Below are 17626 nucleotides of genomic sequence, written 5' to 3'. Positions count from 1 at the left end.
GTGAGTGGGGGATGGGCTAGTTACTGACAGACTACTGTGTGCTGTGCTGGACGTAGGACGCTGCAGCGCCCCCTTTGGTAGCGTTGACAGCAGCACGTCCCATTGTCACAGAGCCCGCTGCTCTATACGTGCAGGCTGCGCTGTGTACTGCCTGTGAGTGACAGCTCACTGTGACTCCGCCCACAGCTGGGCCAATCCCTCTCCGCCGGCCTGGCATCACGTGGTCTGCAGCGCGTCGTCCAATCCGCTGCAGGTCGCTGAGGGCTGTGTGCGGGGAGCGTGTAGTGAGGGGGAGGGCGGCGGAGAGGGAAGAAGAGGGGTGTGAGCGCTGCCGTGAGGAGGTACCGGGGAGTCAGCGCCGTGCGCCCCGCTTCTTACACCGACACGGTCTGCAGTGTGTGGCTGGCAGGCTAGTGATAACGGCGTGCAGCAGGTAAGGGGCGGCTGGGTCACATGGTAGCGGCGGGGAGCCTAGGCCGGGACTATCAGGCGGCAGACATGGCAGTGTTGTTGTGTGCCGCAAATTGTACGTCAGTGCGGGTTATCGCGGGGAGGCAGCGGCGGCCCACGCCCCCTGTGCCCGGGCATGGTGTGTGGCTGCTCCCCAGGTGTTACCATGGCAGAGCAGCACATGTATACAGGGTCATGGCTCTGGCTACACTGACAGCCCCTGTAATTGTACCTTCTTGTTTGGCCCCTGGAGGTGTCAGGGCCACCTGTGTAGTGTTATCCCCTATGACGGTCACCTCTGTGGGATGAGCTGTGTCCCCTCTCCATTGTGTGCTGGGTACTACGGTGCTGTGACATGATGGTGGCTTATGCTACCCCTAGAGTTGGTGCAAATCGATTTGCAGGCATCGGCCCAGCAACCACAACAGTAACGTGTGCCCTCTGTATGGGATCCCTGAGACCTACCTCTGGGTATTCGTTAGATTAGCTGGACTGGCTCGACGGCATTGTTACAATTGTGTGGTTCTCTTGTAACGTCCCGCCAGGCCAGCTAATTGAAGGAAGAACCACGGATGCCACAGGTAAGAGGTGGTTTTCAGGGCTTGTGTCCAGAAGTCACAAATTACTGGCAAAGCCAATGGACTAGGTCATGCAAATCAATTAGGCCCCCCCGGGCTGGTGGTGGCTTGCGCCGGCCCTCGTCGCTCCCCACATCCCGGGCAGGTGGTGGCTTGCGCTGCTTGCCGCTGGGGGGGGGGGGGGGCCCTGCCCTCACTTCCCGGGCAGGTGGTGGCTTGCGCCGCCTGCCGTTGGGGCCCCCCCCCCCGCGCACACACACACTTCCCGGGCAGGTGGTGGCTTGCACCGCCTGCCGTTGGGGGGGGGGCCCGGGCAGGTGGTGGCTTGCGCCGCCTGCCGTTGGGGCCCCCCCCCCCGCGCACACACACACACTTCCCGGGCAGGTGGTGGCTTGCACCGCCTGCCGTTGGGGGGGGGGCCCGGGCAGGTGGTGGCTTGCGCCGCCTGCCGTTGGGGCCCCCCCCCGCGCACACACACACTTCCCGGGCAGGTGGTGGCTTGCGCCGCCTGCCGTTGGGGGGGGGCCCGGGCAGGTGGTGGCTTGCGCTGCCTGCCGTTGGGGGGGGGGGCTGCCCTCACTTCCCGGGCAGGTGGTGGCTTGCGCCGCCCGCCGTTGGGGGGGGGCCCTGCCCTCACTTCCCGGGCAGGTGGTGGCTTGCGCCGCCTGCCGTTGGGCCCCCCCCCCCCCCGCGCACACACACACTTCCCGGGCAGGTGGTGGCTTGCGCCGCCTGCCGTTGGGGGGGGCCCCCCGGGCCCCCCCCACTTCACGGGCAGGTGGTGGCTTGCGCCGGCCGCCGTGGCATGATTTGTTGTGGCGGAGTTCCTGATAGAGCAGCCTTTCCTGCTGCTGGATGTGTCACTGCCCAGCTGCCTGCAATGCCATGGCTCCAGGCTGCATACAGCTTAGTGCAACCTTAACGTTCTGTGCTTTTACTTTCCCTTTTATCACATCCATCACAGAGCAGAATAAAGTGCAGCGTGTCAGTATTTGGCCCGTCTGGGCAGCTCAGATGGGACCACAAATTAATAACATTACCTGTTCTTAGTGAAAAGGTTACAGTGTTCAGACTGGAGCACCCTGGACTGGAGGGGGTTTATTAAATTATTTCATATTTGTAAGAAAAAAAAAAAACAACTTGTTTTTTTTTTCTGGCCAATGTGTTCATATATTTGACAGTGGTATGATATAAAGCTAGTGGTAAGAAGGGGGTGTGTTCCTTCTCTCTCCACAGGCGAGCATTCGGAGACAATGCAAACCCAGGCATGAATGCCGCATAGAGAATAAGAAATGGCACATCCTAGCAGTAATCTCGCTGGAGGCAGGTTGACATGGCATCATCTCTTGTTTGCTTCTGTCTTCTGTTTTAGTGCTCTACTTGGCTTTGATATAATCTGGCAAGGAGTTTACTACTCCACCTTCTTTTCTGGTGCACCCTTAAGAATTGCTGCACCTTGAGAGCACAAAAAAATTCTCCACATTGCGACCCTTCACTGCTTGACAAATGTCAACTTTCTCTTGAGTCTTATGCCTAAGGCCTCCTTCACATATATCATCGTTTTCAGTTTCAATGAAAAAAATATTAAGCAGTATTTGCTTACTGAAGCCTTTACTGCCCAGTGCTGCTCTCTGCTAGTTAGTTGATTGGATGTCACCTCTGCAACCCTTTCTTCAACCAACTGGGTGATCACTGACCTCAGTGGTGATGCCTATGTGGGCTCCTTGAGCCCTATTATTGGTTGCAGTGTTCACATGTTGTAGATGTGGTGTCACCACACCAGCCCAGTCAACAAAGACTGATGGGGGCAGTGGAGAGGGGCTGCTGGAGCTGAAAGTGCTTCAGTAGGTCAGTAATATGCTCAGTTTTTATTTTAAACTCTAAGCAGTTTTGTCCCGAACAAAATTCCTCAAAGCCCAGCAAAATGTTATCCTAAAGGTCGCCTAAAATCTAGCTTATAACGTGTATATTTTGGGCCTGAATAATTAAAATTGGCATTTCGCACGTGTGACTTGCAGGAAGGAGTAAGATGCTCCTAATTCATTCCTCCATTCGCCTCACCAGGTTGTTACTCCAGACAGGGACTAGAGTACGTTAGTGACATAATTTCTGGCAAACACACTTTGAATCAAGGCCACAGTGAAGATCTTTGTATAAGATTGGACAGATTATGCTTCTGGAACATTTCTTATTTTGGGCTGTATGAATATAGCGTGTTTTACCTGTGGTGATTAAAAGCATAGGCCCCCAGAGAACGTCACAAGTCTTTGTGTTTCTTGTTTTTTTTTTTCCTCTTCCAGTCTTCTTCTCTTGTAAGACTGATGCATCTACCCTTTTCACACTGAACTCCTCACTTAAAGGAAATCTACCATGTCATTTTTCACTATTAAACTGGCCCCATTGTGTTGTTAGTGATGCAATGTGTATCACCAACACCTTGTTTTGAAGAAAAGCAGCGCAGTATTCATTCCAAAATATCACGTTAAATAGTCATATTCTACCTTGTCTATCAGTCATAGGGGTGGTCTTCTGTTGGTTTCAGTCACGGTCTCGTCATTATAGCCATGCCCACGCACTTTGATTGATCTGCAGTACTGGCCCAACGTCACGGGAGTCTTCTCTGTAATCCCGTGCTTGCACAGAGCCGCTGAGAGTCACTGGCTTTGTGACTTCGCAGTTGAGTGGTGCAGAGGCGGTATGCGCACTGTGTCTTCACTGCTCCGGAGCATGCGCACACAGTAAATGAAGCTGGGCATGTGCACATGCCCAGAGAGCTGCTCGTCACTATGCAAATGTGGGATTACAGAGAAGATTACCATGATGTCGGGTCAGTACTGCAGATCAATCAAAGTGCATGAATAAGATGACGAGACTGTGACTGAAACCAATGGAAGCCCACCCCTATGACTGATAGACAAGGTAGAATATAACTACACAAAGTGATTTCTTTGGAATGAATACTGCGCTGCTTTGCTTGAAAACAATTTGATGCACATTGCATCACTAACACGCTGGGGCCAGTATAATGGTGAAAAACTACGTGACCTGTTCCATTTAAGACCATGGGAGAGGAGACCTGTGCTGCAATGTTACATGCAATGCTCTGGACCCATCCCAGGTTTTGGGGAGTAATGCCCCGATACCGGAGAGCCTGCTCACAAAGCATTCTGGATCCCTTTCTCACATGCAATCATCTTCGTTACTGCTCCCTGTTGCCGCTTTCCTTTCCTAGTGCTGTAATGACAATTATAATTAGAGTTGGTGCAAATTGATTTACAAGTTTCAATCAGTCAGCCACGCCAGTGGTCTGTGGCCACTGGACAGGAGTGAGAACTGTCTCTCACCTGATGGCATCTGTTGCTCTTGTTTTGATTAATTGGTCTGGGGCAACATCATTGTTGTGGCGTGATGTGCAAATAATGTTGTCAGGCCGTCAAATCAAAATAAGAGCCTTGGATGCCATCAGGTAATAAGTGGTACTCCCATCCAGTGACCACAGATCTGTCATGGCCGATGGACTGAGACGCGTGAACCAATTCTCACCAACTCTAATTATGAATGTCATTGCACAACGCCAGGAGAGCTGCTGCGCGGTGCAGTGGATTGTGCGAGCAGCGTTTGGCACATGCAGCACTCTGCAGCTATCCCAGTTATCGGGGCATTATTCCTTTATACCTGGGCCAGAGCCACAGCTTTGTAATGACCTTACAGGGCAGCTCTCCTCTCCCATTCTGTATAACAGTGAGCCAGGAGTGAAGAGACTTCAATGAGCTATTGTTAAACACATCATTCAACCCAGATTAAACTGAAAAAGCCGTTCTGACTTTCTCTGGGCCATTTGTTATTTTCTCTGTATGATGCTACCACTTATGATTGGGCAACTTCATATAGGTTTGTATTGGCACAAAGTTTGTGTGTGAGAAAGGGGCTGTCTGACTGGTTCATTTCAATAGCTAAACCTTCCCCTGGCTATGTATGAGCTACATCAAAGAAGGGGACTGGCTTAGTTAAATATACGGTGTTGTATCAGATAATTTCTCTTGGTTTTACATTCACTTTACCAGACTGAGCCCAAAATCTGGTGAGAAAATGTTACCATAGTTGGCACCTTCCTGAGGATGATGTGATTCTAAACAGCAACTGAATGGTGGAGCCTTATCTTCGGATATGGCAGAATTAGGTCTGTGTTCCCATCTTGTTGACTTGCTGGTCCATAATGTATAATGGGAAAATTGTAATATATATATATATATATATATATATCAGACCAAAAGTTTGGGCACACCTTCTCATTTAAAGATTTTTCTGTATTTTCATGACTATGAAAATTGTACATTCACATTGAAGGCATCAAAACTATGAATTAACAAAGTGTGAAACAACTGAAAATATGTCTTATATTCTAGGTTCTTCAAAGTAGCCACCTTTTGCTTTGATAACTGCTTTGCACACTCTTGGCATTCTCTTGATGAGCTTCAAGAGGTAGTCACCGGAAATGGTTTTCACTTCACAGGTGTGCCCTGTCAGGTTTAATAAGTGGGATTTCTTGCCTTATAAATGGGGTTGGGACCATCAGTTGTGTTGTGCAGAAGTCTAGTGGATTCACAGCTGATAGTCCTACTGAATAGACTGTTAGAATTTGTATTATGGCAAGAAAAAAAACAGCTAATTAAAGAAAAACGAGTGGCCATCATTACTTTAAGAAAGGTCAGTCAGTCCAAAAAATTGTGAAAACTTTGAAAGTGTCCCCAAGTGCAGTTGCAAAAACCATCAAGCGCTACAAAGAACCTGGCTCACATGAGGACCGCCCCAGGAAAGGAAGACCAAGAGTCACCTCTGCTTCTGAGGATAAGTTTATCCGAGTCACCAGCCTCAGAAATTGCAGGTGAACAGCAGCTCAGATTAGAAACCAGGTCAATGCCACACAGAGTTCTAGCAGCAAACACATCTTTTCAACAACTGTTAAGAGGAGACTTTGTGCCGCAGGCCTTCATGGTAAAATAGCTGCTAGGAAACCACTGCTAAGGACAGGCAACAAGCAGAATAGACTTGTTTGGGCTAAAGAACACAAGGAATGGACATTAGACCAGTGGAAATCTGTGCTTTGGTCTGATGAGTCCAAATTTGACATCTTTGGTTCCAACCACCGTGTCTTTGTGCGAAGCAGAAAAGGTGAACGGATGGACTCTACATGCCTGGTTCCCACCGTGAAGCCTGGAGGAGGAGGTGTGAGGGTGTGGGGGTTCTATGCTGGTGACACTGTTGGGGATTTATTAAAAAATTGAAGGCATACTGAACCAGCATGGCTACCACAGCATCTTGCAGCGGCATGCTATTCCATCCGGTTTGCGTTTAGTTGGACCATCATTTATTTTTCAACAGGACAATGACCCCAAACACACCTCCAGGCTGTGTAAGGGCTATTTAACCAAGAAGGAGAGTGATGGGGTGCTACGCCAGATGACCTGGCCTCCACAGTCACCAGACCTGACCCCAATCGAGATGGTTTGGGGTGAGCTGGACCGCAGAGTGAAGGCAAAAGGGCCAACAAGTGCTAAGCATCTCTGGGAACTCCTTTAAGATTGTTGGAAGACTATTTTCGGTTGGAAGACATATTTTCAGTTGTTTCACACTTTTTTAAGTATATAATTCCACATGTGTTAATTCATAGTTTTGATGTCTTAAGTGTGAATGTACAACTTTCACAGTCATGAAAATACAGAGATTTCTTTAAATGAGGTGTGTCCAAACTTTTGGTCTGTACTGTATGTGATTATATATATATATATATATATATATATATAATTTTTAAAAAAATTCCACCAGAGCTAAATTAGTGAAATGCAAATTGGGCAAAAATTTACCTCCTCTCCAACTAGGAGCATAATCTTTGCCTCAGTGTAGTTATTAGCCTTTTAATAAGATGAACCTGTGTGTAATGCAGCAAAGGAAGAAATTTGCTGCTTTTTAATTAGTTAATTTGAGCCTCTCACTGCATACTGTACCCAGACAGCCACATTCGCATCACACTAAGGACCAGTATGAAGCGAAAAGCAGCTCCCTTATATCTGTGCTGATACTCCCATTCTCTACCCACAGTATTACCTCCCAGCTGTGAAGCAGGAAGTCTCAAAGACAGCAGAGAGCCAAAACTTCAGCCTTTTTATTTTCTTAAAGAGCCAAATGACAGTGTTTAGATATTTATAAATATAAAATTTCTCATGGTGTTTTTCCAGGAGGTGTTTTTTTATTTATTTTTTTATTTTAAGAACACATTGGGGAATTGGACCTTGTCCCTTTATTGCAGATCCTGTCACTGTTTAGATACCACTCCTTTTTCAAAGAGGCAGAACACCCAATTGTTAATGTACTCAAAAAAATATATAGGAGGAATAACAGAGGAACAGCACTGTTATTAAAATAATTCTAGATAATTTTTTTTTACAATTTACTAAACAGACCTGTCAGGAGGAGTGACAGGTGATCTTTAATGGAGATCCAAACACTTCTGGATAAGTAGATGAGTGCAGTTATGGTATTGCTAAACTGATGATTTTTTTTTTGTCATAATATATTGACAAGTTAAAAAAAAAAATATATCCACTCAAAATGCAGTAGACCTGGCCTCATAAGCGTTTCAACCACTTTTATAATCAACAAAAGTGGTGGATAATATACATTAACTGCAACTTGTCTTAATTCAGAAACCCTATGAAATTGTTCATCTAATGTGTACTCTGTGGGTACCTCATACGCTGCACTATAGCAATAAAGGAAACCTGTGATTCATGCTGCCTGAGCCACACGCTAATGAATCAGAAGCTGGCTCCCTTATTACAAAGGCTGCAGTGTTTCATAGAAAACCTACTGGAGACGGGGCCCGTGACAACATGACGACTAAACTAGTCACAAAGGTGGACCTGCTGGCTTTTCCTGCCCAGCTTTTTCCTTACACACATCTATTCAGCAATGAGGTTGGAGCAATATCAAGTTTTGCTGAAGACTAGTAACCTCTTAGGCTGTGTGCCCACTATGCGTTTTTTAAGCCTTTCTGCAGCAGCAATTCTGCCGCGGAAAGGCTTAAAAAGCCCTTGGTAGAAGGTCTGCAATGGTCCCCAATGATAATCCACATGTGCTGTGCACATGCTGCGGAAATTTCCGCTGCGGATTATCATGGCGGAAAAATTCGCAGCTCGTTCATTAATTTTGCGGAAACGTGGCGTAATTTCCGCCATTGACTTGCATTGAATCGCATAATAGCCGCATGACTACATGTACACATGCTGATATTAAGCGATTCAATGCGTGGATGGTACCCGGGTTTGGAGAAGAGGAGACTCTCCTCCAGACCCGGGTACCATAGTACCTGTAGTTCAAAAAGAATTTATAATTAAAAAAAACCCATTATACTCCCCTTCTGATGGCCCCCAGTGTCTTTGGCGGCTCACGGTGGTGTAAAAGGACCTTCCATGACTTCATTTAGTCATGTGACCGCTGATGTTGGTGGTCGCGTGACCTGTCACATGACTAAATGACGTCATAGAAGGTCCTTTTACACCACTGCGATCCGTCGAAGACACCGGAGAAGGAAACCGGGTGCCAAGGAAGGTGAGTATAATGGTTTTTTTTTATTATTATTATTATTTTTCACCATTTTATTCTTTTTTTTTTTTGACTATTGATGCTGCATTTGCAGCATTGTAACTTGGTCGCACTATATAAATCCATGCCGTTTGCATGGATTTATATAGTGTGACCAAGTTGTCAAGCACTTTCCAAGTGATGCTAAAATCGTCTGGAAAAGCGCTTTACAACCCGCATGCGGAAATGCATGCAAAAAAACGTTTCACAAACGCTTCTACCTGGCAGGAAAAAATGCATGTAAAATCCGCATGTGTTTTCCTGCCAAGGAGATGCAGAAAAAAATCCGGAGCATTTCTGCATCGTGGGCACTTAGCATTAAACTAATGAGAGACTCGTAGCCTTAATGAGGCCATACACATGAGACTAAAGTTGGCCAAGCATGTCTGTTTCACTGGCACTGGATGAAGCACTCCTCCCATCAAAATGTTTATCCTCTTAATATTTTGCGATCATCATACTATATAGCATCATGCACTTACATTTGCTCATTTTGCCTTTCTACCCAGTTAATCTGTTTTCCATTAGGTCTATGACCTCATGTTTAAAAACTGACCAGCTGAATCCTTCTAAGCTCTTTGTAGAAATAGGGGATGAGCGGAGCAGAGGGGGATGAGTCCTACAGGGACAAGAGACTTCCTGTCTCTACATAGAGCAGTGAAAAGAGAAGAATTAGCTGGGTAGAAAAGTAAAATGAGCAATTGTAAGTGCACAGTGCTACATAATATGACTGCAATACATTAAGAGGATAAAAACTTTGATGGGAGTGCTTCTGTAATTATCCTGCGTGCATTGGTTGTTTCACCTGTGTTTGTTCTGCATGCACCTTGGAACAAAACAATTGAGCATTTTGAAAATGCAGTATGTCCGATCCTTTGTTCTTGAGGGGAGATAAGTTTCAACTTAATATGTCTGGAAGCAGCTTATTCCCGTCTCCCTGTTGAGCATATGCATACTCTACCAAACCAGGAGAAATGGCTGCGAGCATTCTGCTGACAGTTATTGAAGTTGTATGACCACCTTAATTATTAATCACTCAGGAATAATGAAAAAAAGAATATCTGAACAGGTCAACAATGCCGACCTCTTCCAGTTGTGACAAAGCTATGAGAACACTGTTTTTGGTGACTACAGGACGAGATGAGCTATGTTGTCATGTCCGTTCAGCTCACAGGATTATTCCGAACTCTAGCTTTCATAGCCCAGATGGGACTATCTGCTTGTATGTCCTGGCCTCCATAGGCAGAGTTACAAAAATGACCGAGCACAGCTGCACTGTTCTGTTACCTCCATACATATGAATGCAAGCTACATTACACACTACTGTTTTTGTATCCATGCCCTGGGTGGCCAGGACATAGACGCAGTTATTCCTGTCTCAGCCATGAAAGGCCGAGATGGAAATGACCATTTATGGTCTTATTCCACGACTATTTTTTTGATCTGTGTACCCAATGGACTGCACATGGACTCGGATGGATAGAAAGGTGCATGCTACAGACTGCAGCCACTTCTGCTTCATCCAGGAAAGACTGCTCTGATCTTTGAAGCTTGCTTGACTATGCCCTAAACAAGTTACTCTTATGTAACTTCTGACTAGTCATAGCTGGGTGTTTTCTTTCTTTTTTGATAAACTTAAGAAATGAAGATCTTAGTAGAGCATAGGCCCCAATTCCTCACAAATTTTTTTGTGCAACTCATAAATACGCAAAAGTTTTTTTGAATTTTGGTGTTTTTACTCAAGTCTTAGCCATCTTTTTCGAAAGTGGGTAAAGCTTCTGAGGGAGTGAGCATGCCCATAAATTCATCATAACTGATGCCACAGAAGTGACGCGATTTAAATTACAACAGATGTCTTCAGTCTTCAACTGTAGTACATGGATTGCGCTGGCACATGGCAGCAGAAAGATGAGCCAAATTAATTTAGGAGTGCACTCTTCTTTTTGAATTATGGGCTTCTTACCTCAGTGCAGTGTTCATCAAGCCATTATGAATTGGGGCCATAGGACCATGACACTCGGCGGAGTACACTGCCCTGTTCATTCTAGCAAAGGACGACACAGGTCATGTGCCCGCTTCCTCACTAATGGTGACATTCTGTTATGTCTGTTAAAAAGTGAACTGTCCTTTTATGTAACGGATCTCCATCAGTAAAGGTGAAAGATGATTAACATGGATATTTTAGGTTCCTCAGCTTCATTAGCGTGTGATTTTCATTCTGGGGGAAGGCAAACACTAGCTTCTGTCATGTCTGCAAGTTCAGTAGTGAAATTTTAATTTGCTCTATGAATGCAAATCATTATAAATCGGAGATGCAATTATTTGTTATCCAAATATTTAATTCCTGGGAGATGGAAGTAAAAATATCTCAATAACCAAACGTGTTGTCTGTAGAAAATACTACAGCACAGGAGAGAAATTGCTCGGTCAACCAAATGGCTGCATATAAAGGATGTATGTGCATACATAAGCAGTCTTTTGTTCTTTTGCAAGGTGGGAATGTCCCTAGAATTTTTGCTGCTGAGCATCTGCTCTCATTGTACTCGCCCTGTGTGCTCGGCTATCCTTTGTCATACTTTATATTTTTGGATCTGTTACATCGCAGAAAATCTTTTCTAGTTTCAATGGCGCCTGTATGAGGTGTCATATAGAGGTTATCTAGATTTACAACCTAGCACTTACTGTGTTTCCTGTTGCATTACTTGCTTTTTGCTTTGATTCTGTTGAAGTGTTTGTATAGGTAAATTATGTGTGTGGTTTTTTCCTTAGTTATTTCTGCAGGTTTTTACCCACCTTTTCATTAAGCACTTTCATCTAAATTTTATTTTTATTTTTTCCGATCGCTCCAATGATGAATAAATACAATTTTATCTTTTGTGATGCATGTAAATGCACACGTGGCTCCTTTTGCTTCTGAAAATTTATCTACTGAAAAAAAAAAAAAATAATTCCATGCATCTGAGGTAGTGGTTAAGATTTCTACATATGCCACTCAAATGAATAGTCTAGAAATGTATCATATCTGCCTTATTTGAACCCAGCAGGCATGCTTATTACATACTGACGGATCTTCCCATCAGCAGGAGCTAATGAGTATCTGCTGGCAGTGGGGAAATGCAACCATTGACTGAGCACAACATCCCCCAAAAAAAAACAACAAAACTGTATACTCACCTCTCCGGTCTCCTCCCGGCGGCGATCCTCTCTCCTTGGTGTCCCACGGTGTACTCACAGGACCTGCGGTGACGTCATTGTCAGCCGATGGTCACGCGACCATCACCTGACCGTTGACGTCAGCGGTCACGTGACCATCAGCTGACTAAATGACATCACCGCAGGTCCTGCAAGTACACCGCGGGATGCCGAGGAGAGAGGACGCGGCCGGGAGGAGACCGGAGTGGTGAGTATAAAGGTTTTTTTTGTTTTTTTTTAAAAAAAAAAACAAAAAACTTTTTCTTTTTTTTTACCGCGTGGTAGTCTCCTCTTCATCCCGGGTACCACACGCACTGCAATTGCTTAAAATTTGCGGCCATTGAATTAAATTGAAACGCAGAAAATCCACCTATACCTGCGGGTTTGCTGCGTTTCAATGTTCCTCAATGGCCGCGAATTTGCGGCTTAATCGCGGTAGAAATGTTCATGCTGTGTTTTGCAGGTAGTTTAATAAATGGAGGGAGGCCATGTTGTTGTTACATTGTTGCCCTCCCCTCTCCTACCATGGAAGCCATTGTAATAGCAGCCAAACAAAGGATCCAGTGTACCATCTGTTATTAGGCCCTGCCTGTGGACTGTAATCATAATAGTGAAGCTTATTAATAGTGTTTTTTGTTTTTGATTAATAAAAAAAATATATCCATACAGTGTTCTTCCATTTACATGAGGCCTTAGTGTTGTGATCTGGCCATGATGACTTCGACAGCTGGTCTTCGTGGTCTATTGTCCCATTAGCACCAGGGCTGTGGAGTCTGTATAAAATGGACGGACTCCAACTCCTAAAATATATAATAAACTAGCTGTACCCGGCCACGCTTTGCTGTGGCTCAGTCTGGTTGAATGGAAAAGAGAGAGAGCGCACGTTTCTAAAATATTTAATTTCAGAATGCTTGTGGGTATACAATATTTTTTTGTTCCGTTGTCTGTGTAGATAATATTATATTTATTATAGCGCTATTTATTCCATGGCGCTTTACATGTGAAAGGGATATACATAGCACAAACAATTACAATAAATTTTGAACAGTACAAGTTGGCGACTGGTAAAGGAGGAGAGAGGACCCTGCCTATGAGGGCTCACAGTCTACAACGGATGGGTGATCTAGTAGGTGAGGGTAGAGCTGGTCGTGCAGCGGTGTGGTGGAGCGAGGTTTACTGCAGGCTATAGGCTTGTCGGAAGTTTTGGGTGTTCAGGTTCCTTTTTGAAGGTTTCCACAATATGCAAGTTCCAGAGTAGGGGGGATGCACGGGAGAAATCTTGTATGAGTTTGTGTGAAGAGGAGATAAGAGGGGAGTAGAGAAGGAGATCTTATGAGGATCGGAGGTTGCGTGTAGGTAAATACCAGTAGACTAGGTCACAGATGTGTGGAGGAGACAGGTTGTGGATGGCTTTGTATGCCATGGTTAGAGTTTTGAACTGGAGACACTGGGCAATGGGAAGCCAGTGAAGGGATTGACAGAGAGGAGAGGCTGGGGAATAGCTGGGGGACATTTGTATTAGTTGGGCAGCAGAGTTTTTAGGATAGATTGGAGGTGTGTGAGAGTGTTAGAGGGGAGGCCACAGAGCAGGAAGTTGCAGTAGTCAAGGTGGGAGATGATGAGGGCGTCCACTAGTGTTTTTGTGTTTTTCATGGTTGAGGAATGTGCGGATCCGGGAGATATTTTTGAGTTGGAGTCGGCAGGAAGTGGAAAGGGCTTGGATATGTGGTTTGAAGGCTATAGAGATTGTCTGTCTGGTTTGCTGACTCTAGAACACACAACCTATAATTGTCCATGTGAGAAGCAATCCGTGTCTAGAGTTAAACCGCACAATTCTAAAGATTGGCCCTGAGCTTTGTAGATGGTGATTGCAAATGCCAATCCAATGGAGCCGGTCATGTCAGGGATTGCTAGTTATGCAATTTCCTAGTTAAGAGGGAATGTGACAGGAGGGGGCACAGAGTTGAGGGCAGGCGGTAGCAGAGGAGGAGTGGGTCATCCGCTTGACACGTGCCGGCCAGGTTACAGCGCCGCTCCCCTTGGTGGCGCAGTGGGATTTGCACTCGCTCGCTATCTGTGCACTGCTGCGAGGCTCGGGCCCAGCTCAGCGCCCAGAGCGGAGGCCGCGGCCTGCGCCTCTCCTTGCAGCCTCTTTCTCCTTCCCTCCCTGCCGGAACAGAGGCGGCCACCTCTCAGGCGGTAAGGGTGGTGATGAGCAGCAGCGTCTTTCAGCCTCGAACAGACAGTCTCGTCATTCCCCAACCCCCACGGGGGACACAAAAGGAGCAGAGCACAGGCAGCGGCTGGGGCTAATGGAGAGGGAGAAGGGTTTTTGAATGAGATGTCACTAAGGGGGGGGAGAATACCTGGCGGCCGGGGAGAGTCCGTCTGGGACTGAGTTCGTAACACCCCCTTCTCGCTGTTGCTTTTGCGTCCAACAGCTGGTATATAAAAACATGCGTGTATTCAAATGTAATGTTGTCAAACTTTCAAAGCAATCGGTGAAGAACTTTGAGATTTAAAATTTTGAACAAATGAACATTTACATTATTTATATATAGATTGTGTACAGTAGTACCATGCAGGATGTGCTGTAAATGTTTTCATAGGAATTTGGGAAAGTTATGAAATGTTCTGTTCCTGATCTAAGGGTCTCTGCTTTTAGTTGAGATGAATATGGTCAGTAGTGAGGCAGGGCTGTGGATTTGGAAGTCAGGGAAATTGAGGAGTCTGAGTCTGAGGTTTGGCTTACAGACTCCACAGCCCTGCTTAGCACTAACTTGATGACACGACCTCATGTTCCATTTCCTATTTCAGGGTGGTGAATAGCGCTGAGTAGTTCTGGGTTACTATGTACTGTCTCCTCCTGTGCAGCTCTGCTGTGTGCATGAAGCCTTAAAAAGGAGTTTCTACCATTTTCAGGATAAAATGTATAAAAACAAGTAAACTCTGTAGTCTCGTCCTGCATTCTGTTTTCAATTTCTCGTTTATTTTTAACATTGGTGTTTGCAGTCATTCTAAACTTTTGTGTCCATTATATGATGAGGACTGACTTTAATCCTTTGGCAATAAAGCTGGGTTTTATTTAATGACAGAAAAAGGAGATCTTGAATGTTCACAGGCAACACCGGAGATGCTTTATACTTCAATTTCTGTAATTTACCTACACCTTTAGACCATTTGGAAACCACACTTGCTTGTGATGTCTTTACATGGATCCACTCTTCTCATCATTGCTATCAATAATAGCAAAAAAAAAAAAAATCTCCCAAATCCATACTTGGGGTGGTTCATGGTGCTAACGATAATTCTTTTCACCGGTTGCTCGGCCGCCTGTTTACACTGCAAGCTGATCGTGAAACGAGCATTTTTAACTATGCTCGTTTAGGATTATTTTACAGTGTAAATGTCGCTTTTGGCATAAAATAAAGACATTGGTAGAACATGTGAAAACTTAGCAGTAAGAGGTAAGTGGAACCTTCCCTCCTTCTCAGCATCCTCCACTGCCCCCCCTGTAGATGGAGCCCCCCCCTGTAGATGGAGCCCCCCCCTGTAGATGGAGCCCCCCCCCTGTAGATGGAGCCCCCCCCCTGTAGATGGAGCCCCCCCCCTGTAGATGGAGCCCCCCCCCTGTAGATGGAGCCCCCCCCCTGTAGATGGAGCCCCCCCCCTGTAGATGGAGCCCCCCCCCTGTAGATGGAGCCCCCCCCCCTGTAGATGGAGCCCCCCCCCCTGTAGATGGAGCCCCCCCCCCTGTAGATGGAGCCCCCCCCCTGTAGATGGAGCCCCCCCCCTGTAGATGGAGCCCCCCCCCTGTAGATGGAGCCCCCCCCCTGTAGATGGAGCCCCCCCCCTGTAGATGGAGCCCCCCCCTGTAGATGGAGCCCCCCCCTGTAGATGGAGCCCCCCTGTAGATGTCTGCCTGCTGGGAACAGCCTGTTCTGCTGAGTGTTGTCTTTGCAGCAGGTAGAAGGGAAATGTGACAATACTTGTGTCCTTGAAATGTAATACATGGATTGCCCAAGTCAGCCAGAGGAAGAGTCGCTGTTTGTCAGCAATTCTCTTTTTTGCAGCGCATAAAGGTAGGGTTGCTTTATGAAGTCCCTATACCTTTTCCAGGTTTAAATCCTTTGTTTTTTTTAGATGCATACTATATCTATAAATAGCAAAATGAGCTTGCCTTCCTCCTATTGCTGCATTTCTGCCTGCGTTCTTTGTTGACTTGACAGCAGCAACCAGTCACTGCGCTCAGCAGTCTTGTACCATCTACATCACCATGACTGGTGACCCTAGTAGTTGTGACATCATCAATGCAGCCATGTGAACAAAAAACCATGGGTAGTGCTGGAGTGTTGAGGGAAGTAAGGCTCACTTTAATTTTAGATAAAGGTTGCTTCAGGAAAATATTTTAAACCTGGAAAACCCTTTAGAGCTTGATGCCTTTTTTTAATCTATGATTTATCAAGAACTTCAGCACAAATGTCTGCTTCCTTTTCCTCTCCTACTTTAACTTCCAGCTCTTTTAATAAAGTAAAAAGATAATCCCACAGCCTAGGCAATCCTGCCAGCATGTGTTGCATTTCTTGATTGCGTCCTTCTGAAAAGACTCAAGTCATTTAACAATCGGCGACAGATGAGTTTTGACTTGTGTGCACCATCTTTTCCTGAAGTTGACATATCAAGATCACTTGGGGTCTGTGCACATGACGTCCTTTACACTTGGGCGAACGTACCAAGTTTTTCACGCAGAAGACGCTCCAGTCAACTACCTTTTTTTTTTTTTTTTTTTCTTTGGAGAGGATGGGGGTGGTTTTCCTGAGCATTTTTCTGATAATTTTCATCACTGGCATTTTTTTAGGAGGGCTATCCCATGGCTTTTGTGACTTTCTCTTTTTACTGTCATTTTCTTCACGGCATTCAATAATAAACTGCTAGTGTTTTGTTTTTTAAACAGAAAACTAAGGTAAAATGCTCCAAAACAGTCTGGATGACTTCCAATTATCTTTTGCCCTTTCCTAGTAAAGTACAAGGCATCTTCTGAGTGTAAAATACCAGAAGAATGGTCCTGAAGCAGTTAAAATATTCTAAAGCCTGAGCATATGAACAGCAAGTCGTTTTACATAGAAATGCATATGTTCAATTTTTCTAAGCTTTGCCTGAAAGACTGTGTACATATACCATTTGGAACATTTTTTTTTTTGTCTATTAAAACCAACTAGCACTTGGTTATATTTTTTGCAATCTGGAGTTTTTAGGCTGAATTCAGATTTTGCATTTTGATGAAGCGCAAATTCATTCGAGGTTTTTTTTTTTTTTTTTTTTTTTTTGGTGCAGGTTTTTCCAGGATCCTCCTCCCGTTGCTTTCAGAGTGTGGGGATGTAAGAGCTAACTACTACATATGTCTGGTCCTGTACCAAGTTGGATATGCTTTTATTACCTTTTACAGTGAATTACCAAAATCGTCCCCCTGGGAGTCATTATCAGACCTATTTCCGATAATACTGTACACAACCAAAAACCTCATTTTGAGATTTTGGTGGCAAGAAACCTAATCACCGGAGCTTGGGGTGGGGGGAATGAAACCATTGATTAGCCTTGATCTACTAAAACCAAAACGGTCATGGATATTTACAGTTCTTTGAAAAAGTTTGGGCACCCCTATTAATCTTAAGCTTAATGTTTTATAAAAATTGGTGTTTTTGCAACAGCTATTTCAGTTTGATATATGTAATAACTGTTGGACACAGTAATGTTTCTGCCTTGAA

General features: G+C 45.3%; 1 protein-coding gene across 3 annotated transcripts in view; it reads left to right on the top strand.

Annotated features, from left to right (window-relative positions):
• The window catches only part of ANKRD12 (ankyrin repeat domain 12), a 130827-nt gene that overhangs the window by 367 nt on the left and 112834 nt on the right, over nt 1-17626 (top strand). The window contains exon 1 of one of the 3 annotated variants that reach the window (XM_073679042.1): nt 166-433. The exons of the other annotated variants lie outside the window; for them this stretch is intronic. The gene's annotated coding sequence lies outside the window, so the exon portion shown is untranslated. Of the gene's footprint in view, nt 1-165; nt 434-17626 lie in introns of those variants that run through there. 3 annotated transcript variants of the gene reach the window in all.

The sequence above is a fragment of the Phyllobates terribilis genome, unplaced genomic scaffold (genome assembly GCF_046119375.1).
Source record: "Phyllobates terribilis strain yellow unplaced genomic scaffold, ASM4611937v1 Scaffold_4__5_contigs__length_816908805, whole genome shotgun sequence".
Classification (NCBI taxonomy): Eukaryota; Metazoa; Chordata; class Amphibia; order Anura; family Dendrobatidae; genus Phyllobates; species Phyllobates terribilis.
Note: the sequence above shows the minus strand (reverse complement) of the source record. Positions and strands in the feature narration are given on the sequence as shown.